The 25,725-nt window shown below is 42.8% G+C and overlaps 1 long non-coding RNA gene across 1 annotated transcript; it reads right to left on the bottom strand.

Annotated features, from left to right (window-relative positions):
* Positions 1 to 380: 380 nt before the first annotated feature.
* LOC144326287 (uncharacterized) lies at positions 381 to 25,079 on the bottom strand. Its single transcript, XR_013391471.1, has 2 exons — positions 24,362 to 25,079; positions 381 to 1,875 (listed from the first exon to the last, which is right to left on the bottom strand). It is a non-coding gene; the product is annotated as an uncharacterized LOC144326287 (long non-coding RNA).
* Positions 25,080 to 25,725: the final 646 nt, after the last annotated feature.

Raw genomic sequence — 25,725 nt, 5'->3', positions numbered from 1 at the left:
CTCAAAGTGTCATCGAACATGAGTTTGACCAAGCTGCGGGAGGCAGTGGAAGACAGGAGTGCCTGGCGTGCTCTGGTCCATGGGGTCACGAAGAGTTGGACATGACTAAATGTCTAAACAACAACAACAACAAAGTTTTAAACCAGCTAATTGCCCAAATTCTTCCATCCTTTCCAGCGCTTCAGATGCACAGAATAAGGGTTCCTCTATTGTTAAGACTAAGTCCTCAGCAAAGGCTTTTAACTTATATTCTTTAGAACCAACTCCAATTCCTTTGACACTTTCTGTTGATTTTAATTTTTTCATCAGGACCTTGTCCCGCCAAATGCAAGATGGTTCTTTTAAAATTAGATTCAGAAGCAATTACAAACGCAAGTGGGTGAGACGGTTAAAGATTTATTCTGAGCAGCAAGCAAAATATACATTACCAAGCAGCACTTCAATCTGCCACTGAGAAGCCCAGGAGAAGTGGCGAAGCAAACCCCAGATAGTCTTGATGCATAGCACTGTGGCCACAATCGATGCGGAGCTTCTGCCTGACATGCCCCCAAACCAGATATTTTATAAACCTGTGTCCTATACAGGCTCAACCAGAGCTATTCTACATCAGAAGACAAAAATGCCAGGCTATACATCAAAGGCTTTGCTGACCAGTGTCATCAACACACCAAGGACCTTTTCACAAGGGATACTGAAAGTAATAAAATACAGATAGGAGAATTAGGAAGAGACCAGAGACGGAAGGGTTGACCATGTCAGATCATTATGTCCTCGAGATTACAATATTCTTCCACAATATCCCATACACTCCACCCCTTGATCTACATGGCCTCACTACTTCCAGGTCTTTTTAATAATTTGGTCCTCCTTCCCACTCTGAGTAATAAAAAACCCCTACACACAAATATAAGCAAAAACACAATACCAAATACTTTGAGCCATTCCCAATTTAAATCATGTTCCAATCTCAGTAGAGTACCTATTTGCAATAAGGTACATCTGGTCATTAATATCTGCTGCTCTTGTCTAGTTATGTCTGCATCTTGATGAAGCACATCAGCTTCCTGCAATATTTGTTTTTCAGTAATTCGATTCATAATACTAATATGATTACCTAAAAATCCCAATTTGTTATCCAAAGCTTCTAAATCCATAGCATTGATAACTCCAGCTCCTGCCCCTATTCCTCCCAAGAGGGTCTCAGTGAAGGACTTTGTGTGGCGTGTGCGTATCCATTAATTGTACATGGAAACAGCCCAGGGGACACATTGGGGTTCACTGAGTGAGATACTGTAAGCAGCCGTGTTTATTGTAACGTGACAAACACGCCTCTGTGAAGCCTCCATCACTGAATGTGGCTGGTCTCTTAGCAAAATAATAGTCGAAGGAGGTGCATATAATGGGCGGTGAGCCCTCATCAGATTAATATAAAATAAACTGTATGTATATGTCTATACATAAATAAACTGTATGTCTATATGCTGACCCTTCAGTTGTCCCTCAGGAGACTGATTCCATTCCGTGATAGCGTGTCTCATGATATTTGATATCCACCTTTGATTAGACAAATATTGGAAAGTAACATTCCATGCTTCAGACCAGTTTAGCATAAAATTCTGCTGGTGCCAGGGAATAGAGAAATACAGTCTTTTCCCAGACAGGATCCATTCCCCCACCCCCGTTATATTCATACAATTGCCCTGCACACTCCCCATCAGACTTGGGAGCCACTGTTTTTGAGACAGAACTGGCTGTTCACAGATACAAAGTTGTTGTGTTGTGTTCATCGACAGCTGGTTGGCAGGGCGCCCATAACGTCATCAGCAGCAACATTGACATCAGCATCCACTGGTCCATGTTTCCCCCCTTCTTAGGCTGACATGAAACAGAACAAATAAGAGATATCAAATACAAGCGCAATACCATAGTTCAGTTTTCTCTTCTCTGTATTTTGGCTGCACCTAAACAGACTGGAGAGTCTGTGTTAGCTATTAATCACCCAGTACCTGGTTCTCTGCTCACCACCTCACCAGGCCTGTCAGGATGATGATGATAATTTATTATTTATACCCCGCCCATATGGCTGGGCTTCCCCAGCCACTCTGGGCGGCTTCCAACAAAATATTAAAATACAGTAATACATTAAACATTAAAAACTTCCCTAAACAGGGCTGCCTTCAGATGTCTTCTAAAAGTTTGGTAGTAGTTGTTCTCTTTGACATCTGGTGGGAGGGCGTTCCACAAAGCGGGCGCCACTGCCAAGAAGGCCTTCTGCCTGGTTCCCTGTAGCTTTGCTTCTTGCAGTGAGGGAACCGCCAGAAGGCCCTCGGCGCTGGACCTCAGTGTCCGGGTAGAATGATGGGGGTGGAGACGCTCCTTTAGATATACTGGACTGAGGCCATTTAGGGCTTTAAAGGTCAGCACCAACACTTTGAACTGTGCTCGGAAACATACTGGGAGCCAATGTAGGTCTTTCAAAACCAGTGTTATGTGCTCTCAGCGGCCGCTCCCAGTCACCAGTCTAGCTGCTGCATTTTGGATTAGTTGTAGTTTCGGGGTCACCTTCAAAGGTAGCGCCACGTAGAGTGCATTGCAGTAGTCCAAGCGGGAGACAACCAGTCTGCAGGCAGATAGGGTCTCAGCCTGCGTACCAGATGGAGCTGATAAACAGCTGCCCTGGACACAGAATTGACCTGTGCCTCCATGGACAGCTGCGAGTCCAAAATGACTCCCAGGCTGCGCACCTGGTCTTCAGGGGCACAGTTACCCCATTGAGGACCAGGGAGTCCTCCACACTTGCCTGCATCCTGTCCCCCAAAAACAGTACTTCTGTCTTGTCAGGATTCAACCTCAATCTGTTAGCCGCCATCCATCCTCCAACCGCCTCCAGAAACTTTTGTCCAGGAATTAACTCACAATCTGAGGACAGAAAACCTTTGTCGCCTCTGGTTGTATGCTTACCAGGACCTGCCCTCTCTTGGATGACAGGTATACACAGTTTCTCACAGATCAGCTGGGCTATGCAGTGGCCAGTTGGAAGCATAACATTTTCTGTACTGGTGTTATGCAGTAGCACCTTTACTTCACCCTGGAAATCAGCATTTGTGGCCCCTCCTAACACCTGAATACCTTTCATGGCCAGGCTGGATCTTGAGGAACTGCAACTCCCACACCCAGAGATATTGCCACCCGCCCTCCAGCAGGCAGCAACACCCCCTCTGGTGCTAGGAGGTCAGCTCCTGCACTTTTTGGTGTTTCTTGGAGGGGTATTTTACCATATGGCTGAGCTTTCCATACCTTAAAGTTTATGGGTTCAAGTGCTTTTATTTCTGACATACGCTGCAAAGGTGTTTGGCCTGCAGCAGGAGGCACACATTGCTACCTTCCCAATTGAAGCACATAGTCTCTCTGCCACACTTGCCAGGGTCCTGCTGCTCTGTGCAATTGCCCCATGGGAGTCTTAGGGGCAAATGCTTGGGCTGCAAGCACAATTTACAATTGGTAGCAGCTGTGGCTGCTGCATCCAAAATGCACAGGATACCTCTGTGAATTGCCCACTACCTAGTGGCCTTGGCAACCAGATGTCCAGATTTCTTATGAGCCCACTGGGCTAAAATCAGCAACTCTTCCCCCTCCTGACTGGGGAGAGTAGTTCTCACCTTGGCTAACTGGTCAGCTGCTTCATTATACAGTGCCTCAGGTGACCCTGAGGAATGCGCATCCACATGTCCGATGTGGACTTGTATCTGTCAGAGCAGTTTCTCCAGTTGCATCCATAACTCCTGCCCCCACAAAGGGCAGTTGTGTATACAAAAATCATTTTGCTTCCATCGGGAAAGCAACACTGTTAGACCCTTATAAACTGCCTGAGAATCAGTGTATATGTACACAGCGTTTGATTTCTGTTCCACATCATGTTCAGTAACCATCAATACTGCTTTCAGGTAGGTAGCCGCGTCAGTCTGACGCAGTCAAAATAAATAAAAAATTGTCCAGTATCACCTTAGTGACCAACTAAGTTTGTCCTGGGTATAAGCTTTCACGTGCATGGTATCTGAAGAAGTGTGCATGCACACAAAAGCTTACACCCAGAACAAACTTAGAATCATAGAATCATAGAATCATAGAGTTGGAATAGACCACAAGGCCCATCGAGTCCAACCCCCTGCCAAGCAGGAAACACCATCAGAGCACTCCTGACATATGGTTGTCAAGCCTCTGCTTAAAGACCATGTTGACCATGTCAGATCGTTATCGCCTCGAGATTACAATAATCTTCTGCAATATCCCTTACAGACCTCTAGGACCGGTATAAATAAGAAAGGTGACAACGGACATCCCTGTCTTGTTCCTTTAGTTATTTCAAATTTTTCACTTAAAACATTATTGACTATCAATCTTGCTTTCTGTTCTGAATATATAGCTTCAACACCATTAAGGAAAGATTGCCCATATCCATTAATTCCAATTTTTTCTTCATAAAATACCAAGAAATATTATCAAATGCCTTCGCTGCATCAATAAACAATGCAGCTGGCTTATCATTCCTGGTCTCAAGATATTCTGTTATATCAATTATATTTCTCTCATTATCTTTCATCTGTCAACCGGGTAGAAAGCCAGCTTGATCTTCATGAATCACCTCCTTCAAAATTTCTTTTAACCTATTCGCAAAAATACTGGCAAATAATTTATAGTCATTATTTAACAATGATATTGGTCTATAATTTTGTTACTTGCAGTAAGTCTGTGTCTTGCTTTGGAATCAAAGTAACATATGCATCTTCCCTTTTTTTTTCCTTTTTTTTTTTTGTTTCACCAGAAGTCAAGTGAATAATATTTATTAAAGTTTCAAAAAAATTGCAAAAATAGAAAAAATAAAATAAAAAATAAAAAAGAACAAAAAATATGAAATACAGAAAAATAGAAAACAATTAAAAACAAATCAGTCTTTCCATATCTTATCTTTCATTTACTTATTTCCCTGACCTCGTCTCACCTCCCTTTTTTGTATTCTAATTCAATAGTTGTTTCAGCAAATCCTTACCCTTTTGGCTTTTATCTTAATATCTTATCTTAATATATTGTAACTTTACATTTTCACCTGTTAACAATTCCTCTTTACTTAATCCTTTTATCTTTCCTGCTAAAACCACTTAGTTTAATTCCAACCTCTTTCTAACATTCCTTCAAAAATACTGGCAAATAATTTATAGTCATTATTTAACAATGATATTGGTCTATAATTTTGTTACTTGCAGTAAGTCTGTGTCTTGCTTTGGAATCAAAGTAACATATGCATCTTTCCATGTCATCAGAATCTTTCCTTTTGCCAAGATATTGTTCATTACCTCTCTTAAAGGTACTGTCAGTTGTTCACACAGTTTTTATAGTATTTTGCCCTAAGTCCATTTGGGCCTGGTGCTTTTCCAATCTTCTATTGTTTTATTGCTGTTTGTACTTCCATAATCGAAATTGAGGAATTCACTTGGTCCTTTTAATCTTTTGGAATCTTGTGAAATTTATTCTGTTCCAGGTAATCCTCTATTCTTTCTTTATTTTCCTTCTCTGCCTTATTTAAATTTTTATAAAATTTTGAAAATTCTTCCTGATCTCTCACATTTTCAATTATTTCCCCCTCTATTTTTAACTTACATATAGTATTCTGTCTTTGTCTCTTTTTTAATTGCCATGCTAACAGTTTTCCAGGTTTATTTGCAAATTAAAAATTCCTCTGTTTTAACCATTTTATTTTCCATTCCACTTCTTGATTTATTAACATTGAAAATTGGGTCTGCAGCATCTTAATATTTTGTTTTACTTGATTATTTCATGGTTTCCTTATCAATTGTTTTTCGTTTTCTATAATATGTTTTAGGATTTCCTCCTTTTTCTTTTCTCTTAATCTTTTCTGTAAGGTATTCTGTTGTATTAGGAAACCGCTCATAACTGCTTTGCTTGCATCCCACACCACATCTATTTCTGTTCCTTTATTCAAGTTCAAATCAAAATATTCTATTACAGTCTTTTGTGCCTTTTTACCATACAGTGGTACCTCGGGTTACAGACGCTTCAGGTTATGCGATTCGGGTTGTGCACCGCGCTGAACCTGGAAGTACCGGAACTGGTTACTTCTGGGTTTCGGTGCTCGTGCAGAAGTGCTAAATTGCGCTTTGCACATGCGCAGAAGTACCAAATCGTGACCCACACATGCACAGACGCGGCGCTGTGGGTTGCGAATGCTGCGGGTTGCGAACGTGCCTCCTGCACGGAACACGTTCGCAACCCGAGGTTCCTCTGTATCCTGATAATCTAATAAGCCATCATTCATTCTCCATCTGAATGGTGGTTCCTCTTTTCCTTTCAATTCCATTATTATTGAAGTATGATCTGAGAGAGTCCTTGGAAGAATCTCTGTTTTTACCGTCCTTGGAGCCAGATCCTTGGAAGTCCAAATGTAATCTATTCTTCTGGCACTTTGATTTCGTTCTGAGAAGAACGTGAATTGTCTTTCTAATGGGTGCTTAAGTCTCCAAATATCAATTAAGTCATGATTTTCTACTAGTGTGAAAAAAGTTTTTGGAAGTCTCCCTTCATTGGCGTCTTTTTTCCTTATTGTCCTGTCCATGTCTAGTGAGACCACTCCATTAAAGTCCCCCATCACAATAACTCTTTGATCCATATACTCAAATATTTTCTCCTCAATTTCTTTGTAAAAATCTGATTTCCTTTCATTTGGAGCGTAGATTCCTACCACAATTACTTTTGTACTTGTACTGCTATGATCCTCCCCTCCTTGAAGATCTGTGATTCGTGTTTTTCCTTTATATACAAAACCACTCCTCTCTTTTGATTTACATCCGATGATATAAATTCTTTACCCAGTCTTTTGTTTATCAAAATTATTTTGTGTTTCCTTGCAACATGAGTCTCCTGTAAGCAAATTATATCCAAATTTTGCTTAATTAGTATATCTTCAATTTTATTTCGTTTAACTTTATTGTTTAGTCCATTTACATTCCATGTCAGTAATTTCAGCCCCATTTTGGTTTTAAATTAAAATATTATTATTTTAACCCCTTTAAGTCTGTCCATCTTCTTCCATTTTTTCTTCTTCCTCACCCCCAAGTTCTGGTGCTTCCTCTTCTCCCTTCCCTAATTCTTTTGCATATTTTCTCCAAAAATTTTGCTTTTCCTGAAGACTCTTTATCTTAAATTTTTTTTGTGCTTATAGAAGGAGATCCCTTCTGGGAATTCCCATCCGTACTTTATATCATTTCCCCTCAAAACCCTGACGATATATTTGTAGCTTCAGACCTCACAACTACCTTGTGCAAGACCTACTGGGAAGAGTTGCTGTGATCACTAGGTCTGCACTGTTTTGGTTCCTTTAAAGAAAGAGTTAACTTCACTGACACCAGTGTTTTTTATTGCTGACCTACACCTGACAGGTGGGGTTTAGCATCATGACATTCAGGGAGAATGGCATGTCATCTTTGGCCACCCCACCCCCCAAAGAATCATTCATTTATAGAGTTGGAAGGGACCCCCTCAGGGTTATCTTGCTCAATCCCCTGCAGTGCAGGAATCACAGCACAAGAATTCCTGACAAAGGGCCATCCAACCTTTGCTTAAAAACCTCCAAGAAAGGAGAGTCTACCACCACTGCCTTCCAAGGTTGAACATCACTTACTGAAAAGAGAAACAACTTCTAGCAGTGTTTGATTTATAACACAGAACACAGCTACTTTATATGATCATGGGACATCCAGAAAGTATAAAACAATGCAGCTACATAAGTGTCAGGGAGCCCTTGGAGTACTTTGAGCACCCTGCCATGAGCCCCACCAGCAATGCGGAGCTGGAGAAAAGGCTGGAGGCTGAGAGTGAAGACAAAGGCTCTGCAGAGGAAGGAGGAAAGGAAGAGGAAAGGAGAGGTTTGCATTCCCAGCCCACAGAGGGGGGAGAGGACCTTGTCTGGGAAAGAGTGCAGGAGGAGGGAGGACAGGGAGCAGAACAGGCATAGTCAAAACAACTGAAAGGGTTATGTTCAGGCTCGAAGGTGGAGTGGACACATGAGTCTCCGCGCGCAAGACATCTCGAGAGATTAATGGAACGTCATAAGGTGGTCATAAAAGCACCTTGATTTCTGTGTTTTCGATGGAAGTGGCGATCAGTAGCGCCAACTGAGAGTTCCGGGGAGGACTGATTTACGTGGGTTCTCGGAAGGCTTGTGCAAATAGTAATAAACTAAAGGTTATAAAACTGTCAGATTGTCGAGACTTCTGTGTGCAGAGAGATCCAGGCGCACTTCCCTCACAATAAGAACATGAATCATTCCCAAAATATAATAATGTCCCTGAATCGCCCCGCCATACTTGCCATCTTCTCCTGCCACACCAATGTGGCATGTCACACCCTTTAAGAACCACTGGTCTTAAATATACAAAAAAAATTCAAATGCTTTGACAGGTTAAAACTCACATCAACTTTTTATCAGCAACCCGATTCCCTGCCCCCCCCCCCGGACTGGAAGCATATTTAAGTATATAAATATTGTTCCAGCTTGGTGCCCGCTGCTGACTGAGAGGGTCTTGTCTGCTCAGACTGTGTAGCTTCATATATACAGTGGTACCTCGGTTTTCGAACGTCTCTATCGTTGAACATTTTTGTTTCTGAACACCGTAAAACCTGGAAGTAAATGCTTCGGTTTTCAAACATGCCTCGGATGTCGAACATGTCACCTGGCTTCTGCTGAGTGCAAGATCCTGAGAATTCAGGGAATTACAGTGTGGGCCATGCTACGACTCCCGGGGGGAGCAACGAGCAAGTGTGGGCACTCATAGACTCTGGAGCACTGACAGACTTTATGGATGTGAACTTAGTGGAGAGGCTGGGGTTAGCCACACAGACGTTAGGACCCCCCCCCCCCGAAATGCGAACCATCAATGGACTGCCCTTGTTGTCTGGGTACGTCGCAGAGGCCACAATGCCCTTAGGCCTAGAGTTGCAGGGCCACAGAGAGACAATTACCCCCACAGTATAAGGCCTACAGAGATGTGTTTTGCGAGAAGGAACCAGACAGGTTGCCCCACCCCCCATAGACTGTATGACTGCAAAATTGACTTGCTGCTGGAGGCCCAGCTACCCACCAGCCATCAGTACTCCCTGTCCGAGGTAGAGTTAGCTGCGCTAAGGGAATTTCTGGGGAAAAAATCTGGCCCTTGGCTTCATCTGCTTGTCTAACGCTCCAGGGGGCGCCCCTATGCTATTTGTGAAGAAGCGCGACTCCTCAGAGTTGAGACTCTGTAATGATTACAGGCTCCTGAACAAGGTGACAGTGCCTAACCGCTATCCCCTGCCACGCATCGGGGATCTGCTGGAGAGGTTGAGGTTGGCAAAGATCTTCACTAAGCTCGACTTGAGGGGGGCATACAACCTGATACGGGTGATAGAGGGGGATGAGTGGAAGACCACCTTTTGTACCAGATATGGCAGTTTCGAGTACCTAGTCATGCTGTTTGAGCTACAATCCTGGCACCGTGACATTCCAGGCCTTCATCAATCATGTGATGGGGGGGTCTGCTGGACTCTACAGTGTTGTGTTATCTTGATGATCTTTTGATATACTCAGACACCCCAGAAGAACACGTAAAACATGTGAAGGAAGTGTTGCAGCGGCTTACGGAGAATCAGTTGTATGCCAAGTTGGAGAAGTGTCAGTTTCACATGACTGAGGTGGAGTTCTTGGGCTACCACATCACCCCTGAGGGAGTACACATGGATCCCGCCAAGGTGCAGGCTGTGGTGACGTGGCAGGAACCCAGGACCAAGAAAGGTTGCAAAGGTTCCTGGGCTTCGCAAACTACAGTGGTACCTCGGGTTACAGATGCTTCAGGTTACAGAAGCTTCAGGTTACAGACTCCGCTAACCCAGAAATAGTACCTCGGGGTAAGAACTTTGCTTCAGGATGAGAACAGAAATCGTGCAGCGGCGGCATGGTGGCAGTGGGAGGCCCCATTAGCTAAAGTGGTACGTCAGGTTAAGAACAGTTTCAGGTTAAGAACGGACCTCTGGAACGAATTAAGTTCTTAACCTGAGGTACCACTGTATTACCATAAGTTTATATCCAGATACTCTGGGCTAACGGCCCCACTCACATATTTTTTGAGGGGTAAGAGACCTTTCCGGTGGACAGAGGAGGCTCAGAGAGCTTTCAAAAGGCTCAAGGCCATGTTTGCTTCAAAGGAGTATTTAGCACACCCTGACCCGCACAAGCCAATGACAGTAGAAACCTACGCGTCTGATAGGGCTCTGGGAGTGGTGGTGTTGCAAGAGGATGTGAATGGAGAACTGAGACCGTGTGCATTCCATTCGCGCAAGGTAAACCCGTCGGAGCAGAACTACACTATTTGGGAATGAGAATTGCTTGCTATTCAGGATGCTCTGCAGATGTGGTGACACTTCCTAGAGGGGGCACAGCACCAGGTGGAAGTGTGAACTGACCACAAGAACCTTGAATACTGGCAGATGGCTAGACACCTTAACCAGAGGCAGATAAGGTGGGTGCAATTCTTCGCCAGATTTAACTTTAGAGTTCAGTATGTGTCAGGCTCACAGAACCAAAGAGCAAAAGCAGGAGTATCAAGGAGAGGAAGCCGTCCTGGTACAGAGGCACATCCTCAGGCCGGTATAGATACAACTAGCAGCGGTTTCCGTAGCTGAGATGCCTGAATTCCTGAAGCAAACTGCAGAGGATGACTTTGGCAAGAAGAAGAAAGAGGCGATACAGCAAGGGGCTAGCGATGCTAAAGGTTTTGTGGAGCGAGGAGGATTGCTGTAGAATAATAATAATAATACCTTTATAGTCAATGTACAACCTGTGTACATTGTACACTGTATGTATGTATGTATGTATGTATGTATGTATGTCCCAGAGGGCAAGCTCCATGCCAAGGTTCTGAGGCAGTGCCATGACAGCCCCACGGTGGGACATTTTGGACAATACAAAACTTTATGCCAAGTGACACGACAGTTTTGGTTGCCGAAGGTGAAGGAGGAAACCAAGGAGTATGTAAAGGTGTGTGAGATTTGTCAGCAGGCCAAGAGGCCCCGTGAAGTGCCAGCAGAAGATGAGAAGAGTTTGGATTTGATATCCTGCTTTATCACTACCCGAAGGCGTCTCTGTTGGGATACTGCCAGGGAGACAAAAGCCATCATGGCCCCACGTCGCCTCCGGTGCGATCCATCGATCTCTAGTAGAAACGCAGTATCAGTCAATTAGCGACACAAAGCCTCGGAAATAGCTTTCCACATTCCAAGCCTTGGTGCACGCTCTATCAGTAGAGTTCGTACAGCGAAAAATGCACTCAGGAGAGCATTATTTACAACTTTATTCAGCGTTGATCAGAACAAAGAAAAAACATGACTGCCTGCTTCGAGTGTCCAGGCACAGAGAGAAAACGAAAGCAATGTACAAAACATAAACTTCCTGTGAACAGGAAATACGCAGGCTGTGACACAACAACCTGCTCCCTTCTTAAGGTGGAACGGAAATATCCTAACAGTCTCAAAGCGGCTAACATTCTCCTTTCCCTTCCTCCCCCACAACAAACACTCTGTGAGGTGAGTGAGGCTGAGAGACTTCAGAGAAGTGTGATTAGCCCAAGGTCACCCAGCAGCTGCATGTGGAGGTGCGGGGACGTGAACCCGGTTCACCAGATTACGAGTCCACCGCTCTTAACCAGTACACCACACACTGCTCCAACCGTTCCCTACCCCCCAAGGGCCATGGGAGGCGATAGCAATGGACTTTATCACTGACCTACCGGAGTCGCAGAAACAGTTGGTTATATAGAGGGTGGGGTGGATCTGTTATCCAAGATGGCACATTTTATACCCTGTAGAAAGTTGCCATTGGTGCAGGAGACAGCATAACTATTTGTGGAACATGTGTTTAAACTGCATGGATTGCCTCAGAGGATCATATCGAACAGAGGGATGCAATTTACCTCCCAGTTTTGGAGGAAACTGATGCAACTGCTGAAGGTAGAAGTCTGCTTCTCATCAGCTAGACAAATGGAGAGACGGAGAGGATGAATGCCACTTTGCAACAGTACCTGCGTTGCTACGTGAGTTACCAACAAGATGATTGGATCGATAAGTTGGCCCTTGCTGAGTTTGCATACAACACGGTGCATTCGTCTATGCAACAGAATCCCTTCTTTGCCTGCCTGGGACAACACCCATGTGTCTTTCCAGGGGAGGAAGACAACCTGGCGGTGCCAGCCGCGGTACAGTTTGCAGAGGAAATGGCAACTATGCATAGCTAAGTTCAGAATCACCTAGAGAGAGTGAAGGACCAATACAAGAGGGAGGTGGATAAGCACAGACAGTTAGGCAGGGAGTTAAGGGTGGGAGACCAGGTGTGGTTGTCTACCAAAGACTTGCCGAGTAAGGGGCAGTGTTGTAAGCTGGACCCTCAGAGGGTGGGGCCGTTTGAAGTGGTAGAGCCAATTAACCCTGTGTTGTTCAAGCTTCGACTACCTGTGGCCATGAAGATACACTCTGTCTTTCATAGGTCCTTGTTGTCTCCCGTGATGCCTGCGCACCAGTATCAACAGCCAAAAGAGTCGCCACCCCCTTCTATAATGGTAGAGGGGGAACCTGAATATGAGGTGTCGCAACTGCGGGACTCTCCCTGGAGGGGTAGGAGATTACCGTATCTAGTGTCTTGGAAGGGGTACAGGCATGAGGAAAATTCATGGGAGGACTCTGGGAATGTACACTCCCCTAGGTTGCAGGTGGAGTTTCACCGTAGGTACCCCAACAAACCCAAACTAAGAGGATGGCAGGAGGAATGTGAGACGTGGGAAGAAGATGAAGAGAGTGAGGCAGATTGGGGATTGGAAGTAGAGGAAAACCCACAAGGGGGAGGTTACTGGGAAGAGAGTGAGGATGAATGGTGGGGAGGTTTCAGCAGTGCCCCTCGTGAGGAGGGGGAGCTGGGAGAGGTGGAGGAGGACCTTAGGGGTGTGTGGTGTCACGAATGAGCCAGCCCAGCCAGCTCCCAGTGAAGGAAGTAACCAGGAAGAGAGAGGGTTAACTGCCAGCCAAGATGAGCATAGCCTAGTGCCAACTCCCCCGCCCTTAGGAATGCCAGTTGATAAGAGAATGAGGAGGGTGAGCTGGAGCCCTGCCAACGCTCTCGAGAAGTGCAAAATACAGCGAATAGAGAAGGAAGCAGTTCATGAGGTGGGAACAGAGACAGAGGTAGTGACTCGGAAGATGTTGGAGCTGATCCAATCTCTCCCCGGAGCCGGCGTATGGGGGGCTTGCTAGACAAGAAGCAAAAAAGACGTAAGCTTCATAAGTTCACTTTCTGTTTTAGTAAACGGGAGGGATCCTTAGAAGGGTCATCTTAATTCATGATGGTGGAGGCTGTGTTAATGCCGTCTGGAGTTATCGGTTTGTTTTTACAATAAATTATCCTTTTTAATTAACTACGCTCACTGTGTTATCAAGCCGGGGACTGGACTCCCGACAATAATGGAATACTGAATGGTATAGTTTTTGTAAAATATGCAGGGATTTATGATATGTAAAATGAACCATGGAAAGAGAAAAAGGGAAGTCATTGATATCTTAAGGATGTAAAATGAGTAGTTTAAAGTGTTGTTTTTTAAAATAATTTTTTATTAGATTTTCCACCGTGATAACACAGTAGTTTAAAGTGTTAAACAGAAAATTTAATAGAAAATACACACACACACACACACACACACACACCAACTTTCTATGTCTGGACAGCCTTGTCCAAACAAGAATGTTTTTAGCGCATAACCAAAAAGAGTACAGCAAAGGTGCATGCTTTATATCAGTCAAGAGGCAAGGAGTTCCAAAGTGTAGGTGCTGCCACATCAAACGACTGAGTTCTTGCAAATGTGGAAAGGGTTTTATGTGGCACCTGTAACAGTGCCGGTTCTGCAGATGGAAGTGGGTGCATATGGAGTAAGAAACTAAGCAGCAAACTGGTCCCAAATTGTTTAGGTCTTTATATACTAAAAGTAACACCTTGAACTTGGCCTGGTTGCTACATGAACCATTTCTATCCCAGCTGGTGCTAATAGGAACAGTTAACTTGCAAGAACTCATGTCTGAGCTTGCTTTTCTCCTTCACCCTCCCTATCCCTTTTTCCTTTATAGTCATATCTGGCACAGGCTGAAGACTGTATTAAATACCCGCAGGCCTTTACAAATTAATAACGTGATTTTATTGTTTTAAACCTAAACCACTGCTGGTTTTTGTGTGTTAAGTTTTTAAAAATGTATTTATTTTAGTCATCAGCTGGAAATGTATAGAGTGAACATTGGTTTGTGTTGTTATTTTATTACACTAAATTTATAGTTTTGCTTCAGCATTCTAAGCTTTTGAGCTGGCCTTGCATAAATAATAATTAATATTTTGCCCTGGCAAAAGAACATTTCGCCAAAGCTTGGGTGGCCACCACTCAGGGATTCTTTAGCTGTGATTCCTGCATTGCAGGTGGTTGGACTAGATGGACCTTGGGGGACCTCTGAAACCCTGCAATACTATGATTCCAGCTTGTCACTTTGAGCATTTGATGCTCCTTCTCTCTACCAAGGGGAGAATTGCCATTTTGTATTCAAGATATGCCCTCTTTTTTTTCTTTTCTTTTTTTTTAAAAGAAATATTTATTCAAGATTTTTTACATTTAACACCCAACACATATAATCCCGTACCCAACAATACAAAAAAAAACAACAACAACAAAGATAACAGTAAAAATACATACAAAAAAGAAAAAAAGAAAGAAAGAAAAAACAAAGTTATGACATCATGTCCAGATTCTTAATATTCATCACTTTTGAACTTCCTCACATCTTCCATTCCTGCTTTCCAGGTTTATAAAATTCTATACAGCAAATTATCACCTTGTTTCAATTTCTTATTTGTATTTTTCCCCATATTATGTCTCTAAGTTTAAATTTATTTTCCAAAAGCTTAAATACTTAATTAGACATAATATTATCCAAATAATTACCTTTTTCTCAAATTGCGCCTATTCTCAGATTCTTATCAGCTAACTTACTGATGCCACATTTATTTTTACTCTTGCATCATCTTAACACTCATACAATTTACAATGTTTTTGTAGGTAGTCCTTGAATTTCTTCCAATCCTCTTCCACTGCTTCCTCTCCCAGGTCGCGGATTCTGCCAGTCATTTCTGCTAGTTCCATATAGTCTATCAGTTGCATCTGCCATTCTTCCAGCGTGGGCAAGTCTTGAGTTTTCCAATGTTTAGCTATCAGTATCCTTGCTGCTGTTGTTGCATACATAAAAAACGTGTAATCCTTCCTTAACACCCTCTGGCCGACAATGCCCAAAAGCAAGGCCTCTGGTTTCTTAGGGAAGGTATACTTAAATACCTTTTTCAGCTCATTATATATCATTTCCCAGAAAGCCTTAACCTTAGGGCAAGTCCACCAGAGGTGAAAGAATGTTCCTTCAGTTTCTTTACATTTCCAACATTTGTTATCAGGCAAGTGGTATATTTTTGCAAGCTTGACTGGGGTCATGTACCACCTGTATATCATTTTCATAATATTTTCTTTTAGGGCATTGCATGCCGTGAACTTCACACCGGTGGTCCATAACTTTTCCCAGTCAGCAAACATAATGTTATACCCAATGTCCTGTGCCCATTTTATCATAGCTGATTTGACCGTTTCATCTTGTGTATTCCATTTTAGCAGCAGGTTATACATTTTTGAAAGAACTTTGGTTTTAGGTTCTAACAGTTCTGTTTCTAGCTTTGACTTTTCCACCTGGAATCCTATCTTTCTGTCCAACTTAAACACCTCTTTAATCTGAGCATAATGTAACCAATCTCTCGCTTTGTCTTTTACTTTTTCAAAACTCTGCAGCTTCCAAGAATCTCCATCCTTTTCTAGTATTTCCCAGTATTTCGGCCATTTGGCCTCCATATTAAGTCTTTTGTGGGCCTTAGCTTCCATAGGTGACAGCCACCTTGGAGTCTTATTCTCTAGTAAGTCTTTGTACTTTGTCCAAATATTAAACAATGCTTTCCTAACAATATGGTTCTTGAAAGTCTTATGACTTTTAACCTTGTCGTACCACAGATATGCATGCCATCCAAAAGCGTTATTAAAACCTTCCAAATCTAATACATCAGTGTTTTCAAGAAGTAGCCAGTCTTTCAGCCAGCAGAACGCTGCTGCTTCATAGTACAGCCTTAAGTCTGGCAGGGCAAACCCCCCTCTTTCTTTAGCATCAGTTAATATTTTAAACTTAATTCTGGGCTTTTTGCCCTGCCAGACAAATTTAGAGATGTCTCTCTGCCACCTCTTGAAACACTCCATTTTGTCCATAATCTGTAGGGTCTGAAACAAAAACAGCATTTTTGGCAATACATTCATCTTTATAACAGCGATTCGACCCAACAAGGAAAGTTTCAGTCTGGACCAACCTTCTAAATCCCTCTTAATTTCTGACCAACATTTTTCGTAATTATCCTTAAATAGGCCCAAATTCTTAGCTGTAATATTTACCCCTAGGTATTTCACTTTTTTAACCACATTTAGACCTGTCTCTTTCTGGAACCTTTCTGACTCTGATAATGTCAAATTCTTTTCCAATACCTTGGTTTTCTGCTTATTCAATTTAAACCCTGCCACCCGACCAAACTCATGAATCAGTTGTAATACCCTTTTCATACTAGATTCTGGCTCCTGTAATGTCAGAACTAGGTCATCTGCAAAAGCTTTCAGTTTGTACTGTTTGGCTCCGACCTGAATTCCTTCCACCAACTGGTCCCCTCGAATCATATTCAAGAGCACCTCCAGGACCGAAATAAACAGCAGAGGGGCAATAGGGCAACCTTGTCGTGTTCCTTTCTCAATTTTGAACTCTTCTGTCACCACATTATTAACTATCAGTTTAGCCTTTTGTTCTGAATAAATTGCCTCTATACCATTTTCAAACCCCCGTCCCACTCCCATCCCTTCCAAATTTTTCTTCATAAACCTCCAAGAGATATTGTCGAAGGCCTTTTCCGCGTCTATAAATATTAACACTGCTTTTGTGTTTATGTTTGTTTGTAAAAGTTCCAAAATGACAATAATGTTCCTTGTATTGGTAAACAACTGTCTACCTGGGAGAAAGCCTGCCTGGTCCTTATGGATCACTTCATTTAACACTTTTTTAAATCTACTTGCTAAAATGTCTGCAAAGATTTTGTAATCCACATTTAAAAGGGAGATGGGACGGTAGTTCTTAAGCTGTGTCTTTTCAGTCTCTGATTTAGGTATCAATGTGATGAAAGCTTCTTTCCACGTGTCTGGTGCTCTTTTCCCCTCCATAATCTCATTGCAAACCTCCAATAAAGGGTGCATCAAAAAGTCTTTCAATGTCTTATAATATTTGGAGGTAAGCCCATCTGGCCCTGGAGATTTGCCCAGTTGCATATTCTGAATGGCTCCTTCAATCTCTTATTGTGTTATTTTATGATTCAGGGTTGTCCTATTATTTTGAGACAGTTTTGGTAATCCATGGCTCCTCAAAAATTGGTTCATCTCAGTCTCACTCTGCGGCCCTTGAGTATATAGTTGTTTAAAGTATCTCTGGAAACACTTTCTAATCTCCATCGGATTTTGGATGTTTCTCCCATCAATCTCTAGATTTGTGACTGTGTTCAATTTCTGTCTTTTTTTCAACTGCCATGCCAGCAGTTTTCCACATTTATTTGCCGATTCAAATGACCTTTGTTTCATTAATTTAATTTTCCACTCCACTTCTTGATTTATCAATTTAGAATATTTTCCTTGATAAAGTTTAATTTCTCTCAAGATCTCCGTTGACTTCGGTTTCGATCTTAACTTCTTCTCACAGTCCTTAATTTTCTCCAAAATCCTATCTTTTTTCTCATTTTGTGCTCTTTTCTTTATAGTATTTTGTTGTATCAAAAACCCCCTCATAACTGCTTTACTCGCGTCCCAGATCACTCTTTTATCGATTGTGGTGTTCAGATTTATTTCAAAGTAGTCCTTCAAAACTTTTTGGGCCTTTTTAATGATCTCCTGATCTCTAAACAAGCTGTCATTCATCTTCCATCTAAAGGAACCAGTTGGCATTAGTCTCATGTCCATCTTTACTGCGTTATGGTCGGAGCAAGTCTTTGGGCAGATTTCCACCTTTCTTATCTTAGGTGCCAGCCCTCTAGTTGTCCATATTTGGTTGATTCTTGTCCATGTCAGTTGGGCTTCAGAAAAGAATGTTCCTTCTCTTTCTAGGGGGTTCTTTGTCCTCCAGATGTCAATCAAGTCCATATTGTCAGTTAGTTCAAAAAAGGTTTTAGGTAGTCTGCCATCTTTTGTAACATTCTGACTGTGTGACTTATCCATGTTTGTTGATACCACTCCATTCATGTCTCCCATCATTATGATGTTGTTATAGTCCATATAGTCCAGTATTGTCTCATGCAGTTTCTTGTAGAATTCAGATTTCCCCTCATTTGGTGCATAGATTCCTAATATTAAAAACTTTTCACCTTGAGCTTGAATCTCAATTGCCAGGATTCTTCCTTGCTCATCTTTAAATAAAAATTTTGGTGCTAGGCTCTCCTTTGCATAAATCACCACTCCTCTTTTTTTAACTCGGTCCGATGAAATAAATTCCTGGCCTAATCTCTTGTTTATTAGCACTTTTCTATGGAGCCTAGTCACGTGTGTTTCTTGCAGGCAAATAATGTCCAATTGTTCTTTCCTCAAAATATGGAATATTTTTTTCCTTTTTTCCGGGGAGTTACAACCATTAATGTTCCAACTAAGAAGTTGCAGAGACATCCTGGACAAATATGTTATTCGTTTATTGGTAGTGGTGGTGGTACTTTCTCAGATTGTATAAATCTTTCGCCTTTTACTAAAGATATGCCCTCTTGCTGCTTTTAGGTAAACAGAAGTACCTCTGTGCCAGCCGAAATGACTGCACCATCGACAGGTTCTGGAGAAAAAACTGCCCTTCCTGCCGCCTTCGGAAATGTTATGAGGCTGGGATGACTCCTGGAGGTAATCCAACTTCTGTTTATGAACCTTTGATTCTTTGCATTTTACTATGTTTTATATATGCTGTAAGGCGCCCAGATGGGTGGAGTAGTATAATAGCCACCCAGAGTGGCGGGGGAAACCCAGCCAGATGGGTGGGGTATAAATTATTATTATAATCATCATCATCATCATCAATTTTAGCATACCTGATTTGCTTGCTTTGTGTCATGTATCTAAATGAGGCTGGAGGGAGATACGCAGCCTGGCACTGATAGATTAGATTAGTGCCCTTCTTCACTGAGGTTTTGGCAAGCACCCCATTCCTTGCTGAGTCAGGCAGGGGCCTCCAGCCAAAACAAAACCCCAACCTGTGCTCTGAGGTCAGATCCTCAAGAGATTAACCTCTGTGATTCCCACAATCAAGGCAGGCATTTATTTTCTTTTTTAATTAAATGTTTATTAGTTTTCAAATCTACAAAAAGTTTAGTTACAAGCAAGCAAGGAGTCATTGCATTAACAAACCAAACTGCAACACATATAATAATGAAATCTTCAAATACCACATGTTAAACAAACCAGAGCAGTAGGATATATTGAGAAATTGTGCTTAGAGCTCTAAAATGGGCACGTACTCTGAATTCAATAATCATAAATAATACAGTGGTACCTCGGGTTACATACGCTTCAGGTTACAGACTCTGCTAACCCAGAAATATTACCTCAGGTTAAGAACTTTGCTTCGGGATGGGAACAGAAATCGTGCTCCGGCGGCGCGGCAGCAGCAGGAGGCCCCATTAGCTAAAGTGGTGCTTCAGGTTAAGAACAGTTTCAGGTTAAGAACAGACCTCCAGAACAAATTAAGTTCTTTACCCGAGGTACCACTGTAACCAAATCAGATACTCTACCATGTCAATAAAAAAAATATCACAACATTCATCTTACATTCTAACTTAATGTATTAAGCAAATTTGTTCATAACCTGGAGGAGGTTCTTGGCCATGTTCCTCTTTACCTACAAAGGAGATAAAGTCAGACTAAATGTGGTACAAAGTTCTTCTATTTACTTAGGCCCCTGGCGATTCTCAATTTGTATGTTATTTTTTTGTAGGAGGACACCATCCCAAATCTATAATATAAATCTTTCCAGAAATCCACAAGAGTCATTCTGGCTACCACCAATAAATGCATAATCATTTATTTATTACCTAAAATTAGGTTACCCTAATCAAAAATAAAAAGTGTCATTTAGGAGGTTGGAACAATATGGCAGGCATCTACTTCTCACAAGCTGAGAGCAGAAGAGGCAATGAAGGTTATTAGCAGAAGGTGCTGTCTGTGAGACATCAGAGGGAAAGACGGTCCTAGGCAGTGCCCTGGGCAGCAGATTTGTGGTATGAAAGTTGTTGTTGCTGGCATTTTCATGACCACCTTAAAAGAGTTCTCAGAGCAGGGGCTCACAATCTGTCCTGTCTGGTGCCCAGCACAGAGGAACATAAGATGAACCTGCTGGATCAGGCCAATGGCACATTTAGTCCAGTATCCTCTTCTCACAGCTGCCTAACAGTTGCCTGTGGGAAATCAGCAAGCAGGATAAAAGCACAAAAGACCTCTTCTCTCTTATAGTTTCCAGCAACTGATATTCAGAAGCATTACTGTCTCCAAATGTGGAGGCAGAGCATAGCCATTGTGGTTAGTAACCGCTGATAGCTCCAGTGGCGTAGCGTGAGTTGCTGGCACCGAGTAGGGAAGCTGCCTATGCCATCGGAGCGACCCTGGTGGGAGGGTGATGTTGGGGACTGATATGGAAGTCATGCAACTCATTTGCTTGCCCTGCAGGCTGACTCTTTTCATGGGTCTTCGTTTGCCCCTAAAGACAGAGCCCAAAACTTGGGGTTCAGCCCCTTTCTTCTTCCCATCATTAGCAAACCAGACACACACCCCCTCTGGTCACAACCACACCAGGCATTTAAAGCACTGTGGTGCCACTTTAGCAGTCACATGGCTTCCCTCAAAGAATCCTGGAACTGCAGTTTGCTATGGGTGCCATCCTCGCAGGCCTACAGTTCCTATGATTCTCCACGGCTGTTAAAAGTGGTTTAAGGGTGTTTTAAGTGAATGGTGGGGATCTGAACTCTTTCTCTCAAAAACCTCCCCATTCCTACAGAGGTTGTAGTTTTCCCAGCCAGGAAGCCAAGCAGATGTTAGGCATCCTTTGAACTGTGCCTTCTTGACTAAGCCAGCCTAAGGGCCCCTCCAACTCCTTCCTCATCCAGAAAGAAATCCCAAAGGCTGCTTTTAAAAGCAATTAATGGTTTAGCTTGTTAAAGGTAAAGGTAAAGGTACCCCTGCCCGTACGGGCCAGTCTTGACAGACTCTAGGGTTGTGCGCCCATCTCACTCAAGAGGCCGGGGGCCAGCGCTGTCTGCAGACACTTCCGGGTCACGTGGCCAGCATGACAAAGCTGCATCTGGCGAGCCAGCGCAGCACACGGAAACACCGTTTACCTTCCCGCCAGTAAGCGGTCCCTATTTATCTACTTGCACCCGGGGGTGCTTTCAAACTGCTAGGTTGGCAGGCACTGGGACTGAGCAACGGGAGCGCACCCCGCCGTGGGGATTTGAACCGCCGACCTTTCGATCGGCAAGCCCTAGGCGCTGAGGCTTTTACCCACAGCGCCACCTGCGTAGCTTGTTACGTTATAATAAATCCAAGAGCTGCTCTTTAGAATGCTGACAGGAGTTTTGCTGGGAGGCAACGTTGTTCCACTATCACTTTTTAATTCTCTCACTCTTGAGAACATAAAGCAAAAAATATATTCTCCTTCCCCTTCTTCTTCGTACCACAGAATTATAGAGTTGGAAGGGAACCATGAGTCATCTTGTCTAACCCCCTGCATTGAAGGAATTGCAGCTAAAGAATCCCTGACATATGGCCCTCCAACCTCTGCTTAAAAGCCTCCAATAAAGGAGAGTCCACCACCTTCCCAGGGATTCCATTCCACTATCAAACAGCTCTTACCGTCAAACAGCTCTTCCTGATATTGAGTCGGAATCTCCCTTTTTGTCATTTGAATTCATTGCTTCAGGTCCTACCCTCCAGAGCAGGAGAAAATAAGCTTGCTTCCTCTTCCATGTGATAGCCCTTGAGATATTTGAAGATGACTGTCATATCTCCTCTCAGTCTCCTCTTTTCCAGGCTAAACAGGCCCAACTCCCTCAACCGTTCCTCATAAGGCTTGGCTTCCAGACCCTTCATAATCTTGGCCACCTTCCTCTGCACACCTTCCAGCTTGTCATTATCCTTCTGATACCATTTTCCTGTACATTCATTTATTGTATCCACATTTGGCTGTTGTGAGCAAAGCTGGTGTGTAGTTTAAGGTGTGGGATTGGACTGGGTTACAAACACATGATATACCACTGGGTGAAGGTGCCATCGCACTCTGGCCCTCAAACTGCAGTGGAAGGAACAAGCTGCATTGGCGAGGCCTGGGGCCAATGCAGCTTATTCTTCCCTCAGGAGCAGTTTAACAAAGCCCCCACCCCACCTTTAGTTCGCATGACCCAAAGCTGGGGGCAGCTTCTTTAAACTGCTCAGTGGAAGCAGTGGGGTTCACTCAGCTAGGGGAGAGGGCGGGAGGCTCCCCCCCCCCCCCAGCTTAGCAGTTCAGAACTTTAAAGCGCAGACCTTGCTTGGAAAGAGCAGAGGAAAGGTAGGTGTGGATAAGCCATCTGAGTGCATTAACACGGCAGTTCATTCCATTTCCTCACTATTTCCCTAGCTGTTAATATCTCCATTATGCTTGAGCTTTCAAACCACTTCCAGAAATCTAGTGAATATGGTGGCAGTTCAGCACTCATTTTTGTATTAATTGCTTCCAAGAAAAATCCATTTGGTACTCCACTGACTCAGAAAATTGTGGGGAAAAAGTGACAAGATTTGGGGCAGTATATCTAGTGGAATACAATGGAAGTGCAGCAACTAGTTCTGTGTTAATTGCTTTCAGGAAAAAATGTGGGAGAAAAGTGACAAGACTCAGGGAGATACACTGGAATATAGCTCTTCCCTGTCGTTTTCATGTGGGAATAGAAGCATGCATGCACAGAAAGGGGGGGAGAGAAGTGATGTTGTCCACTGACATTTTTTATTGTGCCACACCATGCCCAGCTGGTGTGACTGAAATTTAGCACCACATGCCAGCAAGATTATAATGCTACAGGTGCTTCAGGAATGTGAAGGAAACATTCTCCCCTTCTAACATCATATCAAGAGCAACCCTCAAATCAAATGCATGCTTTCCTCTATAGGATAGCTTTCCTGCCCCTGAACTGAGACATTGGAATAACAGGAGCTATTAACCAAAAAGTATAGTACACAATTAGCCTTAAACAGGAACAGAGACAGTTGCTGAAGGTCCATGTCTGTTGCACAGATATAAAAGGCTGCACAGCTACTCAATGCAGACACAACTTAAAATTCTCTGGTCATTTTCACACATTACACAACAAGAAACCCAAGTTACTATTGTGCAGACAATCTGCAGGGAGCTGTAGCCAATCTCAGTTTTCTGATGAGCCGGCCCTATTGGTAAATGACAAGTGCTTTCGTTGACTTGCGGAACAGCGCACCGACGGAACGGGTGGGGATCTGCGCTCCTGCCATCTCGAGGCAGACCCGACGGAGAGAGAAACAGGGACGAGGTGTAAGTCACCCCGACCTCAGGGGGGGGGGGGGATCCTGAGGGTTGAACCTAAGGCAGCACAAAAAGGGGTCTCCCAAAACTAAAGACAAAAGTGTATAAAAAGGACGCAGGGAGGATCTCTGCGCAAACGGGCCAATCCACTCTCCGGCGCAAATGCCCCCAAACCCCGACAAGGTAGCGCTGAACTCTCCTTTAAGAGGAGACTGTTAAAAACAAGACGTCTCTCCCCTAAAAATCGGGTAAAACTAATTTTACCAATAACCCTCACAAGAGAAAGTGGGGAGGAAAGAGAGAGACGAGAGGTCAGTTTTTAAAAAAACAAACACAGAGCTCGATTTGAAGCAGAGAAGGGGACCGCAACACGGTACAGACAACCCCTGTTAAAATACTTCACAAGGAGTCTTAAAAGAGTGTGATTTAACGCACCAAAGTCTTGAGAAATTAAGACATTACAGTTGAAAAAGTAAAGGCAAACCCAAAAGTTAAAGGAGGACTGGAATCACTTTAAAGTAAAAACGATTAAAATAAGACTGCTTAATTTAATACACAACTGTGAATAAAACTAGCATACCTGTGTCCAAGTGGGGAGCAGATGAGACAGCGTGGAGGCACCACCATTGACGGAAGCCATAAAGAGCACAAACAGGAAAAGACGCCAAAAAGCAAACTTTGAAAGCAAGAGAGAGGAGCAGAGGAGGGGAAAGAATCAAAGGGGAAAACAGCGACACATGTGGCCAATATAGGAATAGACACAGACCCGAAAAAATACACGCTGAGGTAACAGTGCCACCTACTGGACAAAAATAAAAATACAGAAATAAATAAAATAATTTTAAAAAGATTAAGTGAAGAATAGGTAACTCTGAAAGAAGGACTCTATTGCTCTTTTTGTCAAAAATTCTGTTTTCTTTTTCTTTTTAATCAGTAATTTGGGAGGAAAATATCATACAACCTAGAAAGAAATGGGCATATAAATATTTTAACTAAGGGAATTCCCTGAAAGATATAAAACGTCAAGAAAATAAAAAGGTTTTCTGCTCCGGATTGGACTTGTTTTCAACGTTGCCACCACTGTAATGTTTTAGGAGGCTCCGTGGCTGTTGGATTTATTTTTTTGAATTTGCAACCGGCAAAGTGGAGATAGCCAGGTATGTGGCAAGAAGATTTTGACTTTGTATTCTGCTAACTGGAATTAGCCATACCAGTGGCAAGATAATTGATCCTGATTTTGTTCTACTTTTTGTTTTTATTTCTCTTCTCTTTGGATACTTTTGGTTGATGGATTATATCAGTTGTAGAGTGTGTTCTGCCTGATTTGGATTTTGATTTAGAGGCGCTGCATCTTTCTATCCCCCTTGGATTTAAAATACAAAGAAGTGGTGAAGTTTGGGTGTTTGAATTATATGTTTCAATTTTAAAATTTTAAAACTTCTAAAATTTGCTATTGGATTTGGAAATAATAAATAAAGGGAAAGGGAAACAGTGGACTACTATATTAAATAAATTCCTCTCTAATTGAATTGGAAATCTGCACAGGGGGTAAGAAATAATTTTGGAGAATGACGCATGCGCAAAAAAAGAGTGAAGGTGCAACCCCGGGAGAGAGGAGGACGTCGAGGCAAGAACCAGAATGGAAAGGAGAGATAGTAAAGGTGTTTGCAGAATTAAAGATGGACATTAAAAACAGTGAGAAGAACATAGAGTCTAAATTAGGGCAGATGGAGAATAAATTAGAGAAAGTGGACAAAAAAATAGATGTAACTGTCAATGAACTAAAAGGACAAATGAAGGAGATTTATAAGAGAACACAAAATCTAGAAGAAGGATTGAAAAGGACTAAATTAGAATTGAAAGACATGAAAACAGAAGAGGAAAAAACTAGAGCGGAAGTATCTGAAGTTAACAAGACACAGGAAGAGTTGTGGGATGCGGTTG

Source organism: Podarcis muralis, chromosome W, assembly GCF_964188315.1.
Source record: "Podarcis muralis chromosome W, rPodMur119.hap1.1, whole genome shotgun sequence".
Taxonomy (NCBI): domain Eukaryota; kingdom Metazoa; phylum Chordata; class Lepidosauria; order Squamata; family Lacertidae; genus Podarcis; species Podarcis muralis.
Note: the sequence above shows the minus strand (reverse complement) of the source record. Positions and strands in the feature narration are given on the sequence as shown.